Here is a 23,613-nt window from a genome sequence, read left to right as displayed (position 1 = left end):
AAGTAGTGGGCAGTTTGCAAAGGTGGCTTCCGTTCCCCCTTCATTATAACAGCTTTATGGTCGGTGAAGTAATGGATCGGTGATGGATCATACTGGGATGTTTGCAAAGACGTAGTGGGCAGTCTGCAAAGGATCGGTGATGGGAGATACTGTTCGGGAGATACTGCCGGTTACGCCTTACGCCGGACGCATGACAAGGTTAGACTAAGAGGAGCTTCGCCCCTAAAACGAAAGCACCATTTCGTTATCATCACATCAGTTTCCATGTGAGACTTCAAGGCAGTGCAGCAGTGGTCACAGCTTCCCGCCGCCGTTTACCTTTTGTATGCGTCTGTTTTGGTGTTAAATACAGTGTCAAACGTGCAGCGCAATCGTTGTTCACGTGTTCTAACCTAGCCTCATATTGTCATGAAGGCAACACCAGGTGCTTACAAGGCTCGGAGGCCGACAACGGCAGCCCAGCGATGCTGCCTACCAAAGCGACAGAACTTTTGGCAGTGAACCGGATGATGTGGCTTCGAGTGAAGTGGAATAAATATTGGTTTTCTACGCATTAAGACAGTGTTACTTGCAAGTTTAAAACTGCTGCTTGCGGTTATTCAGTGCCGCGTGAGACTACACATTTTGTAATGAATGTACTCTCCGTGTGTCATGGTGTTTTATCATGTTCACCGAGTTAAAAGTAGGTGCGACTTATACATCATCTTTTCCTGCGAAAGTCGTAAAAAGTAGGGGGTGTGACTGATACAAAGGAGCGACTTATACACTGGAAAATACGGTACTATGAACCATGATTATATGCCTGTTGGTCCGCGGGCATAAATGCCTGTACCATGAAATGAAGCAGCTTTGCTCAACTTCATATCATGGAACGTTTCTCTATCCGCCACCCGAGAACGCGCTCTCTAGCGGTCAGGCTCCGCCGAGAGACTTGAGTAGTATGAAACTAATACAGGCCACACTAAACTGCTGCATCAAATAGCAGCTGGGCTAATTGAATTGAACTCTGTCACAGCAAACATTAGGACTGTTACTAGGAGTGATGTTGATCTTTAGGAAATGTACTGAACATTAATGATGTGTTAACTGTAATGTTAGTACAAAAAGAGAGGTACATTATAACAAAACCTAACATTGTAGTGAGATCTTATAACAGCTGGAAACAGCAATATAAATTATGGTCAGCTGCCTGCATCACCGTTCATTCTACTAAAGTATGTGCTTCTACATTGTACAACTAAGCAAATGACCTCAAGCACTCAGTCACAAAGAAAAAAAAACTTCTTATGCTTCAAGGGACACTAAAGGCAAACAACCTTTCCTCGTTCGAATGATGAATGAATGTTTAAGAACACCTAAACAGCATTATGTACACGAGCGCTTCGTTCACAGAGAAATTAAGTAAATTTATGACTAGGCTTGCACCACCAGGGATATTCTGCTAACTGTGTGTGGTGACATATTCAAGTCCCAGAAAAAGACACTTATACTTAAACTGCCAATCGTAATAATTCCAGTGCATTACAACCTGGAATAAAATGCTACTTGCTTCTTTATGTCCCCTCTTCTCAACTAAGAATCAAAGAAATCCATGACTACTTTCAATCATCACAAAAAATTGGCGGTTGGCGACCGCTTCCCTCAAGTCGACTCTACAACAGTATCATTGAAGTTTATCCACAGCTTCAGACAGTGGTATCTGCTCACAACTATAGCTAAACCCTCCTTCTTTGCCACCTGCTTCTGCCTTTCGCACGGCTGCCTGACTGTCAGCCAGTAAAAAGAAAATGTCAACAGGACCTGGTTGGCAGGTGGTTTGAATGTTTGTAGTGGCATGCTGACCACAAAATGTAATTTTTGCTCAAACTAAGCATTTTCTTACCATGAAACAAACACAGCGCCATTTCTTGATTGGTATGTTAACAGTTCGTGTCGATTTACAATTGCCTTTAGGATACCTTCAAATGCTTTCACATATTCTTATGCTTGGAACATCTAAAAAAGTTGTGACATGCATTGATGCATTTTTCACTAAAATACAGTGCAGTCCACTTATAACAATATCGAGAAAAACGAAAAATATGATCGTTATAACCGGTGATCGCTATATCTGGACTGCCGTCAAAAAAAAAAAAAAAAAAAAAAAACGCTGGGACGTATTTCTGTAGCTCCGATCCCGAATTTACCACTTGCACTAAAGAACAGATGTTCTAGAAAGCAGGATGTCAAAAAACAAAGTTTTATTTGAAGCTCCAACGAGAGTGTCAAGCTTTAGGCGCACCTAAATAAGTCTCAACATGGTCTAAAGAGTTTTGAAGTATCCGTGCGCCATTGCATGATGTACGAATGGTGCGTGCCGGTAACCACCGCGGCGGCAAGAGCGCAAAACACGCAAGCACCACAAAAACTGCACACGCCGGCCAAAGCTCGGTTCATGTAACGGAACATCACGAAAATTCATATCAAGGCCGGCGACTAGGACGGGCTCCTCTACGGCGGCGGCGGAGCACGGCTGACATAACGACCACTCCGATAAGTCTCAAGAGCGAACAATGACCCGCCAACCACAACGGGAGACTTGCAGCTGTCTGCCAAGCATAGTGTGCCTGCACGGCCAGCCTGGTGCCTGCGCTCAACACTCGCTTCGTGCTACAACGGAACTTTCGAGGAATTCAAACCTAGCATCGCGGCGCGCACGCGGCCTCCGCGGCCGGCGTGGGGCGCACAGCTTTGTCGGCATGGAGGGGGGCCCGGCAGGCTGCCATTGGCTGCTTTAACTTTGAATCTCCATCGACCCTAGCGCAATTTCGCCTTCATGTTACCGCCCCTTTCAAGCGGCCGCTAAACTAGCAAATTATTCAAGATGGTGTCGGTGACGTAATTCTTTGGGACGCCGGAGCGGCGCGCCAACTTGCTTTTCCGCCTTTTTTTTCTTTTCTTTCCTCTCCTTTCGGTGCGATTGTGGGCCACGCGCGAGCGGCGGGGCACAACATGTACTTTAACAACGTGAAGCGGCTAGCGCCATCTTGTGGTGCGCTGCGCAAGCTCGCGATGGCACTCAGCGCGTGGGCTCCGCGGGTGGGCGCGCGGCGCACGCAGCGCGGAAATGGCGGCAGATACGAACTCGCGTAGGTGAACGTTTCGCCCCGTCTCGGCATCGTTCGTTTCAGGGGAACTTGGAGACGCATATGAAACGATTATTATATACAGAAAATGCCGGCCAGACGGCAAATTTCGATCGTTATATCCGATATGCGGCCATAACATATCGTTATATATGGTTTTTTTCTCATAGACTTAATGCATAAAATGACACACATAACTAGACCCATCGTTATAACCGATATATCGTTATATGTGTATCGTTATAAGTGGACTGCACTGTACCACAACAATAATAATTTTCTGCCTGTGTACACAGCTCATTTTATGGGCCAAATGCATCAAACTCATTCACTTTTTCTGAACCACTAAGTTTCCATATAAGCAAGATGCATATACCGTATTCACTCGAATCTAAGCCGATGTTTTTTTCGAAATAACGATGTGCGAAAGGGGGGGGGGGGGGTCGGCTTAGATTAGAGTACATGAATAGGTTTGTTTCTTTTCTGGCCTTGCGAATTTCGGGGGTCGGCTTAGAATCGGGCCGGCCTAGATTCGAGTAAATACGGTGTATAGTGCTTAACTTATTTTTGGACAAACTAATCCTGCATTAAGTTATTTTGCTGAAATAACACAGACCAAAGAATGCATATTAAAAATCTTTGTGGGGCAGAAGCACATGAGAAATGCAAAAAAATTTTTTTTTTAAAACACAAATGCAAATTACCATACATTACTGCAAATGTCAACTGCAGCATCAGTGCACTTGATGCTGCATCAGAGAACTGATGACTTTGTGCAAAAGTAGAACATTCCTTTACCGCAGCAACCTCTCAGATATACAGTTAAAACCTGTTAAGGGGGGACGTGGGTCCTAAAATTTTTTCTTTATTTTGCGTCAATATGAACTAAACTTCAATGTTTGACAGTTTTTTATGCTGATTCAAATTGTAATTAGTTTTTTAATAGCTGCCTAGTTCAAAAGATCTCGGGTTCGAAAAATAATTAGTGCTGCTTCTTACGGGGCTTTTAGGCATTTCGACCTACTAAAACCAACTATGTAAGTGCATCGGCCCAATGCCCAGATCATGCTGTAGGGGGTGATGCTTTTTATTCCCTTGAGAGCACTGTGAAGGTCAGAAAACAGATGAACACTCATGGTGGTTATTTTTTCTGATTCACTCTCATTAGTATCCTTAATTAAATTTGTAAAATGGGCTGAGTAATGCAATAGCATCACACCCCCAGATCGTTTCAATACGAGTACAATGATACCAAATTTGTGATTTTTACTCAGCAACAACATGAAAAAACCCCGTAAGTGCGTTTATACTCTGAGTGCGTGAGCAAAAATATCAAACTGAGAAAAAGCATTTAAGTTTCAGACAACTGTAACTTTTGTGGAAGTGCAGCCACACAAGTGGTTATATCATTTATAGGTTTCTTCTTCACGAGAACACGCATACCAAATATGTGACCATGACGCACCATGTACTGGCCAAAATCTTCTTATAAAGCCACATAGTGCACCCAGTACCAGAGTGATAAACTCCACCTTTAGCAATTCATAGGCCTGTACCAATTCCTTGCAAGCTAAGAAATACAAATTTGTCTATGAATGTGGATTTGCAACAGGCAAATAAATAGACAGAGAAATTAAGTCTAAAAAGCACGTGGGTTATTTATTAAACAAAAATCAGTATTATTGTCCAGCAATGCACTTGGCTCAACAGCGGGCAAGGGCTGTACTCGGGGTCCCCTGCTGGTTTGTGTAATTTTGAAAGTCTGGCTTGGTGTCACTACTGGATAATGCTCCTTTTGCAACTTCCAATGTCAGTTTGTTAACTTCTCAAGGCTGTGGAGCACAAATCAATTTCCCAAAGTGTAACACGGGTCTCTGCAATTTCGGGTTGCTCTGTCAGGTCGTGGTTGAAGCGGCTACCGTTGACCGTGTCGACAGTATTTGTGGCCCTAATTTAATGCATTTTCACTTCAGATGACATTAATTATCTTAGCACCACTACACCAGCTAGTCCTACGAGAACGCTTCGCGCGAGTCGCACCTATGATAATGAAGCACAGGGTGAATGCAGCCTTACCCTATGCCTTGAAAAGGTCACTGCTTGAGCCGAACTCGGAACGAAGCACAAGCCCAAAGAACGTTTTTATCACGGATAAGTCCACGCGGATAAATTCTATGCCATTTTCCTGCCGTCGTTTCACCAACATCCAACGGCTTGAACTTCCGCTGCTTCGTTTGCGCGCTGCGATGCCAAGCACTCCTCCGTGCCGTATTTCCCGCCGCACTCGGCAGTCCCGCATAGTATGCCATACGAACGCGGTTTCGAATGCCACTGAAGCGTTGCCTAATGATCGATGGCTGCAGCTTGACCAAGGGGAACCGGGCAGTTCGTAGACTCGACGCTCCGGTAGCGACAAGTAGTTTCGGCCATCGCGCCCTCGTACGCTTCGCGCGTCTTCTTTACACGAGAATATCCGGATGTGCCAGCACAAAATAAGGTAATGTGTGTCGGCGGGCCGCACGAACGCGAGGTAAGCAGAGGAAGATGACACTTGTAAAACACACGAGCACACGACACGGCAACACGGCAGCCGTGAGCGCAAAAAAAAACAAAAATACAAAAACAAAATGGCCGCCTCGGGTTGCGCCAGCCAATGGGGCGCCGAGAGAAGGGGCTCGCCTCGCTCGCGCGCGCTCTGGCCAATGAGCGTTTACAACCCCTCGGAAAAAGCGCGGATAGCGGCCGTTCTGTTGAGCGACGCCATTTTGAAACGCCGCAAAATGTACAAAAGAAAACAGCTTCAAAACACAGCCAAAGATGGCGGCGATCAGCCAGCTGCTGCGCCCGCGGCGCGCGCGGGAAGTTTGAACAAATTTTGTGTTGAGATGCTTTTGCGGCTCCCGTGGTGTCTTAAATAAGTTTTAAACCCATTTCCCGGGCGAAATCGGCGATAATATTTTGAGGCAGCTGCTAGGGGTGGCAAACATGCCTAAAATGCGTTTTTCTCAAAACTTGATTTTCTGTCCATTTTTTACTATTCTAAGACCCGCGTCCCCCTTAATTCGACACCCGTTAATTCAGAAAATCTGATAATTCAGACGCTTTCTATGGCCCCAGCCAGCATATACATCGTTTAATGGCATCAAACTCTCGTAATATTCGTCCTATTTGGCGGCAATCCGGTTAATTCGGACAATTCTCAGAGCACGCCAAACCGAAGCCCCGCAATTGTGTGATGCAAAGGAGCAAAAACGGCGTTAGCAGATAACCAAAACTAAACGGCGCAATCTGCATCACTATTACCATCAGCACGAACCATACGTACGACGTTTCTGGTTAATTCCAGGTCGGCACGTGTCAGGTTAAGTTAAGAGAGGGAGGTCTTGAGCCGTGGTCACATTGTGAACATAGCTGTGACTGGCGAGAATTGCGGCTATGCAAGGTGCAGGATTTATGTATCATCAAGAAAATGAAAGCTATTGACACAATACACATTTCTTTATCATTTCTTGGTACTTTCGATATTCGGAATTTGGTTCATTCGGACATTTTTTCCGGTCCGTAAGATTGAATTAACGAGCTTTTACTGTAATTACTTCCCAACTTCACTTGCATCAAAAAGCTTAATCCACGAGCACTTGATTAACCGAAGCAAGTACACCTGCAGTGCCCTTTCACTATCAAAGGACATCCAAGGACATGGCTGAGGAGCAGGCTTCTTTCAATGACAGAGTGTTAATAAGCTAGAGCTGGTATCCATAGAAAGGCCTAAATCAATGGCTGTAGGACTGTAGGGTTTCAGTTTAAGGCTGATTTTGAAATGGTTTAATTTAAGCGCTGTAATTTGAAACATCACTTTTGTACAAAAAGCAACGTGATTTTGGTTTTCACCCTGGGCACTCGCATCGTAGTAGACAGGGAAATGCACCATTTCATGTCTGCCAGACATAATATTAAATGACTGCGCATTAAATTCTTGTCAAAAGCAACGGTGCAGGGTCGACGCCAGATGCAATAGTGAATGCATTAGCAATGGCAAAACACCGCAGTCGTAAAAGTTCTCTTGACGCTGTACTGCCTTCGCGGTGAATGGTAAGAGTGTTTGAAGCAAGACTCATTATATTCATTACTTGAGTTTGCAACACTCGGCTCTATGTCCGGTCTAATGAATCGTACAAAAAAACACTGTTGTCAGGGGCTCCATAGTTGTCACTGTGAACCCAATGGCTGGGAATATGCAGAATTTGAATAAATTTGTCTCGTTTCTTGAATTTCCGCTCTCCCCAAGAAGAACATCCTGAAATTGCACAAACCAGGAAACTGATGAGAAATAATATTGCGCTGCATTTATAATGCATCTGACACCACCCTGTGCCTCGCAAGGCCGCTAACTCGGAGGAACTTATTCTGTAAGGATTGCAATTACCTGAACCAAGGAATAGCGTCAGCAATGGGGTCACTAATTTCTTCCACTGTTTACCAACAACAACTGACGAAGAAGCTTGCTGTTTAATGTTTTTAGGAACATCTAAACATCGTCTCTTTCTTCTTGTTTTGTATCATGTGCTTTTCCTTACGTGGTCGCCGCGAGCGGATTTAACTAGAGGTATGCTAAGCACCGTCAGTGCTGCGCAATATTACCAGGCGAGGAGCTAGGGTCTGATGTCTTCGCAAGAACCTGACATACTTTATTCTCATGCGAGACTACAGTAAAGTTAGTTATATCTTCTGGATCTGATTTAAATCGATCAGCTTGCTGTGTCAATTCCGATTTATCTTCTGTGGAGCCATTCTTCATACAGTTATTATCTACAGACTCGGCCATTACATCATCGGTCAGGTCTACACTTCGCGAATTGCTTAGTTCCTTGAAACCTTCTGCATATTTTTCTTCACCACTTGCTCGTTTCATTATACTGGCATCATATTAGAAAGTGGTGAATCACATTTCATATTTGTTGGATAAGTCAGAAGGATTTTGGAAGAAATCCTCACACTCGCGAAGTTTTTCTTGTAGTTCAGTTGCACTACACTCGGCAAGTACATTAGCAGCTCCCTGTGAAAGTTCTAACAGACGTGCACATGCATTTTATACCTAGCCTCGACCGTATCAAGCTTTGGCAGAGCCTTTTTTGCCACGCTTGTTTTTAAAATGCTTCGTTTGTGTGGTGACATTGTTATGTCAGTCGCACAAAATCGGATTTTAGCCAGCGCTTTAACACGCAACTTTCATCAAAAAGTTTCATATTATTTTCTGATCTAGCTGCAGAATATGCCGGCAAGGCAGCTGGTACTGCATGTGAAATGTGCATGTGCACGTCCTCATATTATTGCCAACTTCGTAAAGCTTATTGTCAATGAAAACGATGCATTTCCCACCAGAGACAAGACATTCTCCTGGATTCTTCATAAACAATCCATATTCTTTACATACCAATCTCCTAGCATATTCAGTGCATTTTGCTGACACTTCCATGCAAACTTATCAGCCTTACTGGTGTCAAGGCAAATTTTCATTTCTTTATACTGTGTATGGCTGACTGCAAGAGCATCGTGAGTTACATACCTTATCAAAGCTTTTACTGCTTCTACTAAGTGCATGTCACGTGTTAGATAATTCTTTAACTTTTGATTATGGCTCTCCATTCGATTGTTAGTATTATTTCCTAAACTACATGCATTAGCACGATAAGCATGAACCACATGCTCTTGCAACTGTGCCAGTTTTTATAAAGTATTCCAGGAGGGTTTTGTCATTTTCAAGTGCTTCCACCAAATTCTTGCAAATGCTCTTGATATATATCCTCAGTATAGCAAAAACCAGTTTCGTAATTATATCTTTTACATACTTTTTATCTAGGCTGTGTGACTTATGCTGCATCACCTTGGTGTGTAAATACTTTAACACGTGCCATGAACACAACAAGATTCTACATCCGGGGCAGAAGCTGCGAAATTATATTCATTTCTTTTAAGTCTTTTATCCATTATCACAATTTTGCACTTCTCCTTTACAACAGGATTCAAACGTAGAATGTCCTCCAGGAAGGAGTTTAATATTTCTGACGTCTCCCGCTGAACAAATGCATAGCATACAGGCCTACCATGGCTAGTCCCATCTTCACACAGTACCGAATGCAAGACAACCCTTCTTTATTAACTTTATACGTACCATCCAAGAACAACACTTCAGGATATTTTTCGAGTAACTGGGCCATATGCTCTGACTGAAGCAATATATACAAGAGATCATTTCCTGCATTTTTTTCGATATGGACTTTCCATCCGGAGTTTTCGGAAATTAATTCGTTAATTTTTTCTTGCAGTAGGGCTCCATGATGTGCACTGTCCTGTATTTTTTGAACATTTCTATGCTTCAAGTTCCTAATGTCCTGTGAGGTCACGTACTTTCCCATTTTTCTCAGAACGGCATCCTTTATATCTTTAGATTTCGCATTACAGCAAATCAAGTCTTCAAGTTGCTCTTTTTCGGAAGCTGTCAGTGCACGATTTTTGTATACCATACAAAAATCTCGGGGCCTACTTTATGATTGTGCACATCAACGACACTTGTAACTTCATAATACGGCTGCGGAGTAGACCGCAGCACAAGCTTAACTTCAACATTGCATTCTGTACCATTAAAGTGCTGATTGGGCCGAATATTTTGCCCTCTTGGGTTTGGGTGTCCTGCGTGGCAACAGGCAAACTTAACTCGAATATATGGAAAGTCCGCTTCGCTTACATCTTTTTCAACACAAAACGGATTTTTATCTGATTTACCTATACGCATCGGATGGAACCCTTCCTTTTTCCACACCTCATAGTTAGCCTTAAACTCTTTATAGGTACTAAACTTCATACCTACAGACAGATTTCCCCCACCTGTACAAATGTGGCTATGTGAGAATTTTGCTGATCCTGCCTCCTGCTGCTCAGCATGGCCTTCACCACAAGGTGAGGAAGCGCTGGGGTAGGCTGTGTTGCCGCCCTTGTGCAGGACCTCACCTTCTGACCGGGGGCTCACCTTGGATGTCACGCCACAGGCGTCAGGTGGCCCACAGTCAGAAGCTGGGCCCTGCTCAAAAGCAGCAGCGGGCAGTGGCACGGCAGCACGCCCAGTCTCTGTCACCTTGTGGCGAACACTCACGCCACCCACAAGTGCAGGAGCACCTGCAGGATTCTTCTTCCTGCGCCCTTTCTTACTTTTGCTCTTGCTAGATCCTGCCTCCTGCTCCTCAGCATGGCCTTCACCACGAGGTGAGGAAGCGCTGGGGTAGGCTGCGTTGCCGCCCTTGTGCAGGACCTCACCTTCTGGCGGGGGCTCACCTTGGATGTCACGCCACGGGCGTCAGGTGGCCCACAGTCAGAAGCTGGGCCCTGCTCAAAAGTAGCAGCGGGCAGTGGCACGGCAGCACGCCCGTCTCTGTCACCTTGTGGCGAACACTCACGCCACCCACAAGTACAAGTGCAGGAGCACCTGCAGGATTCTTCTTCCTGCGCCCTTTCTTACTTTGCTCGTGCTAGATCCTGCCTCCTGCTCCTCAGCATGGCCTTCACCACAAGGTGAGGAAGCGCTGGGGTAGGCTGCGTTCCCGCTCTTGCGCAGGACCTCACCTTCTGGCCGGGGGCTCACCTTGGATGTCACGCCACAGGCGTCAGGTGGCCCACAGCCAGAAGCTGGGCCCTGCTCAAAAGCAGCAGCGGGCAGTGGCACGGCAGCACGCCCAGTCTCTGTCACCTTGTGGCGAACACTCACGCCACCCACAGTGCAGGAGCACCTGCAGGATTCTTCTTCCTGCGCCCTTTCTTACTTTTGCTCTTGCTAGATCCTGCCTCCTGCTCCTCAGCATGGCCTTCACCACGAGGTGAGGAAGCGCTGGGGTAGGCTGCGTTGCCGCCCTTGTGCAGGACCTCACCTTCTGGCCGGGGGCCTCACCTTGGATGTCACGCCACAGGCGTCAGGTGGCCCACAGTCAGAAGCTGGGCCCTGCTCAAAAGCAGCAGCGGGCAGTGGCACGGCAGCACGCCCAGTCTCTGTCACCTTGTGGCGAACACTCACGCCACCCACAAGTGCAGGAGCACCTGCAGGATTCTTCTTCCTGCGCCCTTTCTTACTTTTGCTCGTGCTAGATCCTGCCTCCTGCTCCTCAGCATGGCCTGCACCACGAGGTGAGGAAGCGCTGGGGTAGGCTGCGTTGCCGCCCTTGTGCAGGACCTCACCTTCTGGCCGGGGGCTCACCTTGGATGTCACGCCACAGGCGTCAGGTGGCCCACAGTCAGAAGCTGGGCCCTGCTCAAAAGCAGCAGCGGACAGTGGCACGGCAGCACGCCCAGTCTCTGTCACCTTGTGGCGAACACTCACGCCACCCACAAGTGCAGGAGCACCTGCAGGATTCTTCTTCCTGCGCCCTTTCTTACTTTTGCTCGTGCTAGATCCTGCCTCCTGCTCCTCAGCATGGCCTGCACCACGAGGTGAGGAAGCGCTGGGGTAGGCTGCGTTGCCGCCCTTGTGCAGGACCTCACCTTCTGGCCGGGGGCTCACCTTGGATGTCACGCCACAGGCGTCAGGTGGCCCACAGTCAGAAGCTGGGCCCTGCTCAAAAGCAGCAGCGGACAGTGGCACGGCAGCTTGCCCAGTCTTAGTCACCTTGTGGTGTATCCACACACCACCAACAAGTGCAGGAGCATGGACAGGGCGCCGTTTCACTTGCGCATCGACAGTGTCAGTCGAAGCCCTGGTGCTTGCCCCTGCAGTGATTGGCAGTGGAGGATACCCATGAGCAGTGTCTGCTTCTGTGACCTTCGGTGTCACTGCCGTCATGGTAGCAGAAGCAGACCTGCGCACTACATCTGCCCACATCTCCTTGCGCGGAGATGAAGGGGCTGCAGCAACTGCCAGGCCTGCAGAAAGAGCTGGAAAGTTGGTTAGGTTAGTCCAGTGCTGTGCCAGCACTTTTTCCTGATCACCATAGTGGAAACGAAGCTCCATGTGCTCCTCTTCCTCCTGGCGCTGCTGGCACACTGCACCATCGTGGCTTGCTGGAAGGTCCTCGCATGCACGCTTGATTGCCTGACGCAGCAGGCACCCCAGAAGCTGAAACACAGAGGAGCACATTTACAGTTGAACACATTAATAACGAAGGGCCCATGAATGAAATTCTCATGGCAACAAAGAATCTGGCTTCCCCAGAGAACATCCATAGATTACAACGCGTTTGCCCTTTCACACTCCCGCAATAATGAAAGTTTCACACAATGATGCGCAAGCTTTTTTTTTTCTCTCTATATCTCTCCACACCTTAGCTAGGTGGGAACCCAGAGGTTCGAAAATTGCAGCACGGCCCATTCAACAAGTTGGTCACATACATTTCTGCCAACAAGCATTGGTGCAACTACTGCTGTATATGTTCGGTCAAGTGATGATGATAGCAACAAGTGTGCTTTTTTTCTGTGAGAAGTTTTTTCCAATGCCTCTGTTGGCAACTACGCCAGCAAATGACGTTTCAAGTGCCGATACCCAGGACAGTGACATCATGCTCAGAGACGTTCTGTAGACTGCCTAACTGCTTGCTGTCGCATGTCTCTCAGTGTGCATGCCACAATCTCCCGTGCAGTTTGTTGCCGGTGGTGGGGTTTATAGGCAGAGGAGAGTTGCAGGCAAGAAAATGCGGTATCCATACCGCCATCCCACTGCTCACTCTCGTAAATGCATGCAGGAAAGTCTCCTCCTGTGAGCGAAAGCCAACTTCTTGAGGCATTTCCCACTGCCCGATGTTCAATATATCAAGTGTTCTGGCTATTTTTGTTCAATGTAGCCGTAAATTTTCCTATGCACTGACTTGTTCAAAAGTAGTTTGATATAAACAATAATTTAATTCAGCCCAGTTGGATATAGTCAGGTTCGACTGCACATACATAATCAGGCACAAGTAGATTAGTCACTCATGTAGTAAATTGCAACAGAGCAGCCTGAACTGTGCAGGCAGTATAAGGTATGCTCCACAAACACAACAAACATATAATGCCCCTCATGCCTGACAATAGGGCAACTTTTTTTTGTCAATAGTTGTCTTCTTGGCCCTTTTTTGTTTTGAACAAATAAACTAAATGAGTGCAAATGCAACCTCACACTTTATTATTTTTTTAAAGCAAAACGCTTCATACAACTCTTAGTCTTCCAACGTGAATGACACAATAGAGTCCACAGACACCTCTTGCAGTAGCAGGGAGGTAAGTGCCCCTTCACCTCACCCACACAAAAGCTAGCACAGGTGCACTATGCTCTCTAAGATGTTCATTCACTCATCTCTTAACTTGGCCAACATAACACTTTTCACAGGGCAGCAACATGCCAGTGTACAAGATGTGTAAAATGGTTTTTCCATGCATTTCTGAAACTTACCAGCACGTTTGCGCCAGCTTTTCTGTGGCACAGAACAATAGAGAACAGTGCAGAGCCATAACTAAGGGTGGGTTAAGGGGGTTCTGACACCCCCCGAAATTTTTTCGTGCTTCTGGGGTGATAGTAAAATATTTACATGCCTTCACAGCAACCACCAGTTACCAAAGTTAGCTGTTCTACACACGAACCCTCCCCGAAAAAAATTCCTGGGTACGGCCCTGAAACACTACACCAGGCACTTATCAAGCCATGGCAGAGGTTGTGCTCATAACGTGCCGTCACTGGCTTCCTCAGTAGTTATTTTTCAGCTCCCTTACTCTGCAAGCCGTAGTAAGGGAGCTTCTGTTGCAAAAAGCCTTTGCCACGGAGGCCTTTTGCAACAAAAACACATGGTTGCACCAGAAAAGTCTGCCTTTTGGAGCCTCTCAAATATACTGTGACAAATGAATATACAGCATAGTCCACTTTTAACGTAAGCTGCCGATGTCGCAAATATCCGCACTATAAGTGGCACCGCACTGTAACCAGAACAACGTTTCTGAAAGGACGTGAGCAAAACATGACCAACAGGCAGCCGCGCGATTTCGACTGTCGAGGCATGCAACTTAGGGGTAAACTTGCAAATGTTCAAAGGTTAACATGCGCGTACCTGCGGTGCCGAAATAACGATCGGATTAACGCGGAAACAAACAAAAAGACAAACAAACAAAGAGTATCGTAGCGAAAGCCGCCGACCAACTTTTCGGACCTCCTCGTTTACGCGGACTTCGCCGCGATAACACACTGCGCAGAAACTAACGAACGGCTATTAAAATGCATGGTGTAACCGCATTAAGCGCGCACAGACGAAGACGAAAGACGAATAAAGGAACACAGGACAACCGCTTACTGGCAACTAAAAGATTTATTGGTCCTTTATTCGTCTTTCGTCTTCGTCGGTGCACGCTTAATAACACCGTGCATTTCCATGCACGTGCGCGATGTAGAAAACCATGAACCACACTCTAGTGTAGTACAATTAAGCACACCCTCGTTTTGTTAAGCATTTCAGTCACCCGTAAATGCAACAATTAACCGCACAGTGTTTCGTTGACTCGATCGGTACAAACCCTCAACTTTGATCGTCCACAGCGACTACCGACGTTCGGTCGTTAAGCCTAGCGTGCGGGTTGTAACGCCGACGTGGAAGCTTGCCCAAGGCAATAAAGAAATCAGGCGTAACGCACTCCCGAGCTGAACAGCGGGTGCAGCACGCGTGAAACGAAGCTTTGGTTCACGGTCGTGCTCGTGTGCGTGGTCGGCAGGCCACAACATGAAAAGCACGTAGACACAGCGCTGTGTCCACGTCGCCTTTCGTCCTTGTTCATCTGTGCGCTCAAAAAGTGAAAGGCCACAACAGTGCGCGCACCACAGAATTCCACAACACGAGTCGCTCACCTGGCTACCACGTTTCGTCGGGTGAACGCCGTCAGCCTTCAGCATCCCCGTCAAGTCGCGAGTGCCGTCCACGTACACGTAGCCATTCTTGTGGCACAGCGCCTGCAAAATGGCATTCGTCTCCCCGGCGTCCGTGTTGAATGTCTCCAATTCTTGAACAGACAGCGCCCATTTGCACTTGCGCAAACTCGCCTGTCTCGGCAGAATTGCAGACACTACCACACGGATACACGGATTGACGTCAAGAACTCTGGAGATCAAAGCTCGGAACCTGGCAATCAGCGTGAGTGGTTCTTCGCCGACATTATTAGTGCCAACATGAAGAACGATCACCTGCACGTCTGCCAGACACTGAGCAATCAAGGGGAACAATTTCTCAATCCGCACACCGCTGAATGAGCGAACCTCGACATGTGTCGTGGGGCTCAATGTGAAAGACCCTGCGAGGTCCTTCAACATCGAGTCTCCGGCAACAAGTACACGAGTCATGCTGAGGCTAGCTTTTCGGCAGCCGCACACAAACACTTAAAGCACGCTTTCAGAAAACAAATAAATTCAAACAAACTGCAATGCAAAAAGTACAGACAAAACTGGAAGATCACAGACTTATCTCGCTCTGGTCGCAGAATCCGACGGCCGTCAACTTGGAATCGTCCGCACAGTCGACAGCACCACTGACTTCTACAAGCAAGCGCACAGTGCGCGTCAGTAAAGTTCCGAAATCGGAGCTTTGGCAGGTTTCGCCGCTATGCTTTCTGCGCACGGCCCCAATGGCGGGCGCAAGGCAGTACGGGAAGGCGGCGCAAGCCGTTGCGGCCGTCGAAATTTCGTCTGCTAGCCTTGCGCCCTTGACTGCAGCGCGTGCGAGCGTGCGGCATGCGATCACGTTGTTGCAAGAACGGCGGTTCTTTTTTTGTGTATGTGTGTACGGAACGTGTACCCAGAGCACCATAGATCATAGACAGGAGGCAGAATCTTTCGTTTGTAATTGTACATGTTGAAAAAATACTTCTTAAACGGGGAGGGCTGCGCAGCTGGGCTGGGTCGTCCGGCGCTTCCTCTGCAATTTTTCATGGCGGAATTTTTTTACGCGATAGTGTTAGGGTACGTACTCACTAGCGGCAAAAACGCGCGCAACACGCCACTTGTGGCAAACGCGTTCGCGGCAGGCACGTGCGTTCTTGTTCCCGTTTGAAGGTCTTGAGCCGTAGTCACATTGTGAACAAAGTTGTGACTGGCGAAAATTGCGCCCTCTGGGTTGTCGCGAGACTCCAGGCATCGTTGTTAACTGCGTCGCTTAAAACGCTAATGGGAACACGAACGCACGTGCCTGCCGCGAACACGTTTCCCGCGCGCGGCGTGTCGCGCGCGTTTTGTCGCTAGTGAGTACCTATTCCTAAAGAGCTCGTTCCGCAGAAATTGCGGTGTTGGCGGCGTCGGCGTCTCTTGGTTGTGAGCGAAAAACCAGCGTTGGCCGGTCGTGACTGAAAGTTCGAGGTAGATGCAAATAAAGATAATTCCCGGGGTTTAACGTACGCCCCATAAACCACGATATGATTATGAGAGACGCAGTAGTGGAGGGCTCCGGAAATTTCGACCGCCCGGGGTTCGTTAACGTGCACTTGAATTAAGAAAATGGGCCCCAAGCATTTTTGCCTCCATCGAATATACGGCCATCGCGGCCAGGATTCGATCCCGCGACCTGCGGGCCAGCAGCCGAGCACCGGTCCACTAGACCACCGTGGCGGGGAGCTAGCCGGAGGGCGTTTGCACTGGCTTTCCTTGCGGCACAGTTGAAGTCAAGGCAGGCTATTGATTGGGAAGGCGATATAGTGTGTGTTTGTCTGCGTGTGTTCGTGTGTGCGTGCATGCGGATATATCACTATCGCCTCCAGCTTAAAGGTCCCCCAATTTTTTTTCCCGCATTCATGCGCTTTTATGAGTGTTAACACATTTTGAACCGGCAGAATGACGATACACACTACGCACTGGCTTATTGCACATTTATGCGTCGTTCGTGCGTTCTTTCATCGCCATGACATAAGTGGAATTTATAGACTGTATGAGGTTGACTGCTGAATGTAGCTCGAGCAAAGAAAGAGTGAATGCTGCATGCAATATAGGAACGAGCCCTCGTTAGAGCGCCATGAAAGCACTTCCGCGTGCACAGTTGCATGGGAGGAACACACCTGTGCACAGCCATAGAGAAGGCGCTAGCACAGCAGATAATCGAGAAGAGCGCGTCATAAGCAAATAGCCTGTTCGTGGTTGATTACACCTAACACGTTAATCAACTCTAGTTATTGTTGTTCTTTTACAAACGAGAGTCAGGCAATACGAGAGTCGGGCAAATCCTCGGGCAATACGAGTTTTTTCCCACAAGAAAATGTAAGTCAGACAAATGCTAATAGTGATAATTTGAAGCTTAACATTTCAAGCGGCACTCTCTTTTATCTCTTTTATATTCGTACATATATATATATATATATATATATATGTGTGTGTGTGTGTGTGTGTGTGTGTGTGTGTGTGTGTGTGTGTGTGTGTGTGTGTGTGTGTGTGTGTGTGTGTGTGTGTGTGTGTGTGTGTGTGTGTGTGTGTGTGTGTGTGTGTGTGTGTGTGGATAGATAGTACAGACCACTTATAACGTAACCGCTTATAGTGCGGGAATGCGGTTGCCGGAAAATAAAACGTGGCAGCAGCGCGCCGTGGGCTCGCCGAGTGAGGGACGAGAGCGGTTATCGGCGGCGCGCGTTCAGCATGGAAAGTGCGCCTGTGTCTGCATCTTGTGCGCTTGAGTTTCCTGTCGGGAAAAGCGTCGTCGAGGGGTGCAAAAAATATCGCGCTTGCGGACTCGTCCTCAAATTTAGAAGCTTATGGTTTGATGACGCGAGCTTTCGCCGGGCTTTTGTCGCGGTTACTCTCCCGGCCGCGATCCCAGACTTCCCATCACGCGCGCTGCTGCTTGAGTCAGTGCTTGAGTGCGATCTTTTCGATGCCCGACTTTCATGCTGCCTTGGGCAATATTACCGCGACAATTAACATGCCAAGCCGCAGCTGCTAGGCCTAATCAGCGCGGGTGTTCAAAGCTGCGATTTGGTACGGAATCAACAAAACTCTTTGCGGTGGCTGCACTTGAAAAAAAAAGGGGGGAATCATATAGTTATAGCGAAAATGCGGGCATAGGAGGCATGTGTAGCATTCAAATGGTGATTCGCGCTACGATTGTAGTGTCTACATCGGGCGCGCGCCTGTGAAATCTAAAGGCCTGAACACACGCACGCGTTGCAGCGCGTGACTTTTTGACGCGGCGTCGCGCCCTCTCCTTATGGGGAGAGAGGGCGCGCAGCTTCGCGTAGCCGCGCGCCCTCTCTCCCCATAGGGAGAGGGCGCGGCGCCGCGTCAAAAAGTCACGCGTTGACGCGCTGCAACGCGTACGTGTGTTCGGGCCTTAACGATGCACCATTGAGCGCGCGGAATTTCGGTCGTGATTCGACGTGAGCTCGCCTGAAACGTAGTCGGCGAACTTCTGCGATGGCGTTTTCTTTTGTTACTTTTTTTTTACTGCGTATACACATTTTGTTGGCAGCGCGGGTCTTCGGATGATAATTTTTCGACATTCGGAAACTTAAATTGTTGTAAGCGCCCCTCATCGCATCCCTCGATTGTCGGACACGCGTGGCTGCATGCTCAGCACGTTTTGCGCAACTGCAGCCTTTGAAAAACGATGTTTTGTTTGTAGTTGCGGATATTCGCCACTCCGGTGACTTACGTTATACGCGGTCTATATATATAGAAGGTCTTCCTGGATTCGGTAGAATTATAGATGCTCAAGTGAAGTGGACGAACGAACGAAAAACGATGCTTTATGGCCAACGTTGCGGCCGGGGACCGGCCTTCGTCAGGGCACACATGCATATGACTGTAATGCGTACGTCTTAAATAAGGACATGGCAGGGTGCGCCCCATGTGCACAATCACTGCTAACAAATTTTTACACAGAGGCATTCACTGTTAACAGACAGATATTCAGACATGCGCAGTATTTTGTATGGTGATAGCATAAATAGCGGAGTAGCAGTACATATTGAAAATGTGACAAAGCAAAGTAAACCCAAACATAAAATAGAGATAGTATGTAGGGTGGTTGAAATATCACCACAGTTGTGACACAATGAAAAAATAAAAATAAAATCTATACAATGTTGATAAGTCACATTTGTTTGCAACGAAATGTACACGAGCAAAATACCAGCATCGACGTCACATTATGATAGCAAGTTTACATGCGCATTCTGGTCACCTGAATGATTGAGCTAATGTCACTGAAGATTCGATCACGGCAGCAAACAACCGTGCACGCGCACTACGATGATTAATTTATCTGTTCTACTGGCAAAAATGTTAACCTGCCCGGATTCTCGTTGATCCCAGATGCTATGGCATTAAATTTATGAATAAAAAAAGATTCGTGAACCTCCCTTTCGTAGTGCGATTTAAACCCGGATTCGAGTATTGTGGCGGTTAGGTTGTCAAAAGAGTGGCCTGGCGTAGCGACGTGCATGGAAAGGGGAAGGCTAGGCAGGCCCAAAACATGCGACTTATGTTTATTAAAGCGCAATCGGAAAGGTGTCTCCGTTTGGCTAATGTATTGAAGGTTACACGTTGAGCATTCTAGCAAGTAAATTACATTGCTCGTGTCGCAGTCGAAATTGCCTTTTATTCTTAAAGTAAAGTTTGATGCAGCGCTCTTAACTATTTGCGATGTCGTCATGTGGGGGCACACCTTGCAACGTGTCTTGTTACACGGATGACATCCCACATGACAGGCGCTGTTACTTTAGATGATGTTAGTATGTCCCGTAGGTTTCTCGATCATCGATAGACTGCTCGTGGAGGCTCTGGAAAGACGTCTTTGAGACGATTACTCTGCATTAGTATGTTACAGTGCTTTTTAAGGATGACGTTAACATTTGGAATCGACGCAGAATGTGTCAAAACTAAATTGGTGTTTTTTCGTTGCGCAGTTTGTTCACCCGGTTTTAGAAGCGCCCTGACGAAGGCCGGTCCCCGGCCGCAACGTTGGCAATAAAGCATCGTTCTTCGTTCGTTCGTCCACTTCACTTGAGCATATATATATATATATATATATATATATATATATATATATATATATATATATGTATATATATATATATATATATATATATATATATATATATATATATATATATATATATAGGGCTTAAAGTTTTTTAAGGAGGGGCCCGGCCCCCTCTTGGCAGTACAACGGTGGCACTGCGGCACCCACTTGACAAGTGCTGGAGTTGAATTGTTTGGCAGTAGTGCTTTGTGCGGGGAAATTATACTGTGCAATTCTCTGAATAACGATTTAATCGTGAATGTTTGGTGTACAGGGTGTCAGGAAAACAGAAGAAAAAAGGTATCAAAACAGGTATCATCGTACTGCTGAATGCAATTCATTGAGACGCTGAACACCACGGGCAACGCCTCCTGAAACCACGAGTCACCATCCTGTTCGACAGAGCGTTTTGGGACAGCGTGCTGTTTCACGAGCAGGGTTCGTAGCGGTCCTTGAAACCCTTGAAAACCCTAGAATTTTCAAATAGCATTTTCAAGGCCTTGAAAACCCTTAAATTTTTGTAGGTCCTTAATGTCCTTGAATTTTGTTGATACACTTTTGTTGAGCCATTTTATAGCAGTTGCATTTTGGATAGTTCTGTGCGAATAATCGAGCTCATATTACACGGTTCCAATTCGCTATGACATTAATTTAATATTTGAAAGTATTTAAAATGAACGAATAGGCATATTCTACCACATACATGTAACCCTCCATGAAGATGGTTGCACTGCAACACGGGACTGCTGTGCCAAGAAACCACCTTGTCAGGGGAACTCCGTCCCAGCGTGAAGCCACACTTCTGCACTTCAGTCATTCTTTTTATTAGCGTCTTATATTGCCTAAGTATGAAATTTTAAAACTTGAAATATTTTTCCACATATAATTTGCATCCTACTACGCCTAGAAAGTTATGTTCGCATGAGCCTACTTTTGATCACAGGGTTAACGAGGATGCAGTGGAGAGGGAAGGGCATATATGCACACACAAGGAACGCAAACATGACAACACGGGCAGCGCTTCCAACTTACTTTGCGTCATTTTAGGGGCAATTATGTCACACAGCAAGTACCAACTAGGCAATGAACACGTTCACCTGATGAGCATATATGCACACACACTCACACATTCGTATGAATGTGTGAGTGTATGTGCATATATGCTCAACAGGTGAACGTGTTCATTGCATGGCTGGTACTTGCTGTGTGACATAATTGCCCCTCAAATGACACAAAGTAAGTTGGAAGCGCTGCCCGTGTTGTCATGTTTGCGTTTCTTTCCTGCGTTTTTGTGTTATATTAGCAGCGATTATGTCATCTATATATTCATATACGGTTAAAAAATTCTAAGGCTGGCAATGCACATTTTCTGTGCGTGTTGTGTACACACAGGCCCACGCAATACATCCATATTGGGAGGTGAATCAGTTTAAGCAAACTAGCAGAAGAATACTGAAACCTGCAGAAAGCAGTGTAAACAAAATATGAGCGAAAAAAGAACTGAGAATTCCTTTAGTTAGCTGAGAATTCCTTTAATTGTGAAAAAGTGCCTGCTTTGGCTCGTGTGCAATGAAGGATGTGCTTCATGCTGTAAAAGCTGGCGTTTCCTTTTTCTATGATCTCAACAAGTGTTCTTTCAAGTCCTTGAAAATTCTTTGTTAGGTGCTTGAAAGTCCTTAAAAACCCTCGAATTTTTTTCTTCAATGTTGCTATGAACCCTGACGAGGCACCTGAGTGTGAACCTACCTGCTCATGAATCAGCAATGGTTCACCTTGGTCTGTTTAGTTTGCCACTCAATTTTCATTCTTTCAGTTGTGCATCACAAGTCTGCTCTAACTGCAAAGACGCATGTATTTTGCCTACTTAATTAGGCAAGTGGTAGTGAAAATAAAATATAGCATTGTCATGCCTGAGGTTCTGAATCCAGTGAGTCAACTAATGTTACTTACTTTGAGCTCACATATCTTTAAGCAATTACATCCCAAGTTATTTTTGAAAAATCGTTCCCAAAATAACTTCATTCAGTGCTTGAGTGGATTAACACGTTGAATAAATGCCCAAAATACATTTGGAATAATAGATGTATTTGTATAGCGTTCATAAGCATTTGTTCAGTTCTAGAGACAGTTGGCTTCACTGCACTGCAATCATCGCAAACATCTCTGTTATCGCTTAATTTATAGCATATATATATATGTATACATACAGTGGAATCTCGTTGATACGATTCTGCATAATACGTTTTTCTTTTATTCCCGGCCAACATCCCTTGAAAATAATGCATTTTCATGGGTTTAATGTGATCACATTTTTGCCCTAAATTGGATAATACGACCGCGAAAGTGACCGACATATCTAGAAATCCTGCATTTATTCTTCGGTATGCCAGCGCACACCGTGTTCCAAGAACCCACAATCTTGCGCGTTGCAGAACCGCTGAGGCCATAGTAGCATCTGTTTTGCGGCGAAAAGATCGCTGCTAGGCGATCTTTTCTTCGAGATTATATACATATATTGCTGCTTTATGAGGGCCCCCCTCCAGTGAAGGGAGACTTTAAGCCCTGTATATATATATATATATATATATATTGCTATATTTACATCCGCGATTTTGTGCGATCAGGCTGACATAACGATCTGTGCACAGTCGAGCTCCTAGCTAGGTGGCAATTGTCATGTCTGCATCCAAGAGCTGTTTCCTGGTATGATAAGCGTTTAACTTTTGGGAGAGGATACGATGAACAACTGCACTAAAATCAGCTTTCGCAACCATTTCAGTCGATCTGTGTTCTGCAACAATTCCGCCAGGTCATGATGAAAAAAGTAACGTATGCACAGGAAAAAACAATGTAGAGTCCTCGAAAATGGGGGCAAGCAACGCTCGGTGTGGGCGTACTTCTTTCTTTCTTTTTCTATATTTTTTCTCTTTCCCCTCTCTCTTGTTCATTGCATGCCTTTTTATTTCTTTGTTCCTTTCCCTCTTTTATCTTTTCCCTTTGTTCCTTTCTTTCTGTCTATCGACCTTTGCTTCATACTTTTTCTTTCCAGGTGATAATATTCCATGGTGGTTTTAACTACTTTTAACGGGAACCATCTGAGACCAAGTGGAAGCCAACAGGTTACCCGCTGGTTCGTGTTGCTTTCCAGCACGAAACACTCCAGCCTGAAAATAGAACCAGCTGAAACCAGTTGGTCTGTAAATGGAATCAGCTGAATCCATTTGTCCTTATAGTAGAACAAGCTATCCAAGAAATAAAGCCAGCTGGAACCAGTTGGTCTGGAAATGAAACATTTAATCTTGAACCGGTAACGAGCTAGAACCACTCGGTTTGGAAATGAATTAAACCAGAAGGATGGACTGCTGGGCAAGTTGGTTACTCACCTTAGAACGGATTCAAGCGGGTGATTCATGTGTCGCAAAACCCTCGGTTGCGTAACTTTCCCGCAGAGTTAGACTACCTGGAAGCTCATCACTGAAACAATCTTTGTCTCCTCATGGTTT

The 23,613-nt window shown here is 46.2% G+C and overlaps 1 non-coding gene across 1 annotated transcript; it reads right to left on the bottom strand.

The window, feature by feature from the left end:
• Positions 1 to 6,977: 6,977 nt before the first annotated feature.
• Positions 6,978 to 15,499, bottom strand: LOC119376997 (uncharacterized). Its single transcript, XR_007414637.1, has 9 exons — positions 14,939 to 15,499; positions 13,848 to 13,901; positions 13,531 to 13,552; positions 11,065 to 12,222; positions 10,743 to 10,866; positions 9,909 to 10,454; positions 8,299 to 9,815; positions 8,123 to 8,181; positions 6,978 to 7,422 (listed from the first exon to the last, which is right to left on the bottom strand). It is a non-coding gene; the product is annotated as an uncharacterized LOC119376997 (transcript).
• Between the last annotated feature and the right edge of the window lie 8,114 nt (positions 15,500 to 23,613).

The sequence above is a fragment of the Rhipicephalus sanguineus genome, unplaced genomic scaffold (genome assembly GCF_013339695.2).
Source record: "Rhipicephalus sanguineus isolate Rsan-2018 unplaced genomic scaffold, BIME_Rsan_1.4 Seq311, whole genome shotgun sequence".
NCBI lineage: Eukaryota > Metazoa > Arthropoda > Arachnida > Ixodida > Ixodidae > Rhipicephalus > Rhipicephalus sanguineus.
This window is presented reverse-complemented; position numbering and strand designations above follow the sequence as displayed.